Raw genomic sequence first — 2,500 nt, 5'->3', positions numbered from 1 at the left:
TGCGCCGGTCCGCCGCCGGGGCCGCCGTAGCCGGGCGCTCGCCGCGCGGCGAGCGCGCGGCATGGGCGTCCCCAGCCGCGTCCCTCCTCCCCGAGCGCAGCGCCGGCTGACTGAGGGAAACCCCGGGCCTCGGGCCAGGCCAGGGGCGCGGTGGGTGGCGGCGGACGTCGGGCGCGGCCCCCGCGGGCGGACGCTCCCCCCGACGGCGGCAGTGGGGGGAGGCACCCCCCGCGGGGCCTTAAGTCTGGTTTCCCTCACCCCAGGGTCAGGTACCTAGCGTTCCGCGCCTTCGTCCGCGGCCTTGCCCTACCGCGGAGGAAGCCGGGCGGCGGTTTAAAGACCCGGGCGGCTCGGCGCGCCACCCCCGGATGCGGGGGGCGAGCGCGGGGGCGGGCGGGTGCCTTCAGAGGGGCGGGGGTTGCCCCCGCAATGCCTCTGGCTAGGTCCGCCGTCGTCGCGCTCGTCGTCCTCCGGGGGCCCGCCGGGCCGGGGAGGGGACTCTGCTGCCCCCCCCTCTCTGCGGTCCGAGCGCTCGGCCGGAGAGAGCCCACCGCGCGAGGTCGGCCGTGGTCCGGCCCGCGCCTCGCCTCGCCACGGGCGTCCCCGGCGGCGCGTTGAAGCGCGGGCTTCTCGCGGGCCGGGGCGGCGAGCCCCCGCGGTGGGGGCTGGCCCAGGGCGCTTCGCCCCCGCCGGGGGTTTTGTGCGGGCGCGTTGCCGCGGCTCGGCGGCGGCGCCTCTTGCGGCGCGGGCCGCTGCGGACCTCCCGGTCCCTTTTCCCTTTGCCCAGGCCCCAGAGCGGGGGCCCCGGCGAGCTGGCGCCCTCGGCGGTCTCGCGCTGCCGGTTCCCCCCCCGTCCGGGGCCGGTTTCGGGTGGCGTGACCGCGTCCGAGCGGCGGCGGGCGTCGCTCGGCGTCTCCGGCTCCGGTCCCTCGCCGGAGGGCACCCTGCCACCGGCTGCGGCTGTCCCGGTCCCGGGCCCTGCCCGCGGGCTTCCCCGTTCGCCTTCCCGGCGCGTGCCGGGTGGGGGACGGGCGGGCAGCCGGGGGCGTCCCACCCCCGGTCTCCGCGTGGAAACGGGGAGAGCGGGGGCCCGCCCCCCGGCTCAGCGCCGTCCGCTGTCCGCCTGGCCGCGGGGCCACGGAAGGGGTCGAGCGAGCGAAGCCGGCGGCGCGGTGGCGCCGGGGGAGGATGGAAGGGGCTCGTGCCGCTGGGGTTTGTCGGTCGGCGGGTGCGCCGCCCGGCGAGGGCCGGCGGGTCGCCGCGGCGGCGTCCCACGTGGGCTCGGGCTTTCCGTCTCGCAAGCCGTTTTCCGTCCCCCGCGGCGGGGGGGGGGTTCGGTGGCGAGAGGAAGCCGCCCGAGGGCGCGAGCCGGCCGGGGCTCGGCCCCGGGGCCAAAGCGAGGGAAAAGAAAGTCCGGGATGGGCCGCAGCGGTGGCGGCGTTGGAGGGGCCGGTGCGGAGGCGCGCGCGCGCTCTCCTCCGGCGGGGTTGTGCGCCCGGCCCCCCTCGCTCCCCGGGGCCGGGGGGGGGGGGTCTCCGCTGCCTCGCTTCGTGGCGTCTCCGCGACGGCACGGGGCGGCCAGCGAGAGACACACCCCCCCCCCCGCCGTTGGGTGGGGAAGCGAAGGGGGTTTTCTTTCCCCGTGCACGCGAGGCGAGGCCGGGTTCGGGGCACGTTCCCGGCGGGCGCGCGGCGGGCCTCCTCCGCGCCGAGGTCGGAGCGAGCCCGGGCGCCTGGTCCGGCCCCGAAGCGCCACAAGGTGCGTTTTTCCCTCCTCGGGGGAGGGAAAAAAGCCGGGAGCGCGGGCTCCCCGCCCCTTGCTTTTGCCGCTTCGGGGTTTCGTTTTATTTCCCCCCCCTCTCCTGTGCTTGTACGGTCAATGTGAGGCGAGCGGCCGCCGTGCCGCGCTCTCCGAGGGGCCGCTCCTTTGCGAGCGGTCCCGGCCCCTCCGCGCTGGCGGGGGCGGTGCCGAAAAGCCAGACAACTCTTAGCGGTGGATCACTCGGCTCGTGCGTCGATGAAGAACGCAGCTAGCTGCGAGAATTAATGTGAATTGCAGGACACATTGATCATCGACACTTCGAACGCACTTGCGGCCCCGGGTTCCTCCCGGGGCTACGCCTGTCTGAGCGTCGCTTGACGATCAATCGCCGCCTCGGTGCCCGCCGAGCGGCGCGGCTGGGGTCGCCTCGCAGGCTCTCCCCCGGGCGGGGAGGGGCCTTCGTCCCCCTAAGTGCAGACTCGGGGAGCGCTCCGTAGCTCCCCGCTCCCGGAGCGCCCGCTCTCGCGGAGTTCGTCCTGCCGGGGCTTCGCCGGCAGGGGTTCCCCGTTGGTCCAGCGACGCCCGGTGGGGCGTTGGGGGAGACGAGAGCCCGGTTGGGGGAGGAGGCGCGGGCCTCGCCCCCCCCGGCACTCCCGCGCGGGCGCGGCTGTCTGCGGGTGGGTACCGCGGGGGTACCGTGCCGTGCTGCCGCGTCCGCGGCGCGCGTCTGCCGTGGGC

At 77.2% G+C, this 2,500-nt stretch overlaps 1 non-coding gene across 1 annotated transcript; it reads left to right on the top strand.

The window, feature by feature from the left end:
- Positions 1-1,982: 1,982 nt before the first annotated feature.
- On the top strand, positions 1,983-2,135 carry LOC137459402 (5.8S ribosomal RNA). Its single transcript, XR_010992293.1, has one exon. It is a non-coding gene; the product is annotated as a 5.8S ribosomal RNA (ribosomal RNA).
- The last annotated feature ends 365 nt before the right edge of the window (positions 2,136-2,500 follow it).

The sequence above is a fragment of the Melanerpes formicivorus genome, unplaced genomic scaffold (assembly GCF_026170545.1).
Source record: "Melanerpes formicivorus ecotype bairdi unplaced genomic scaffold, bMelFor1.0.p_v2 SCAF_354, whole genome shotgun sequence".
Classification (NCBI taxonomy): domain Eukaryota; kingdom Metazoa; phylum Chordata; class Aves; order Piciformes; family Picidae; genus Melanerpes; species Melanerpes formicivorus.
The sequence above is the reverse complement of the archived record's forward strand: the minus strand, read 5'-3'. Positions and strand labels throughout refer to the sequence as shown.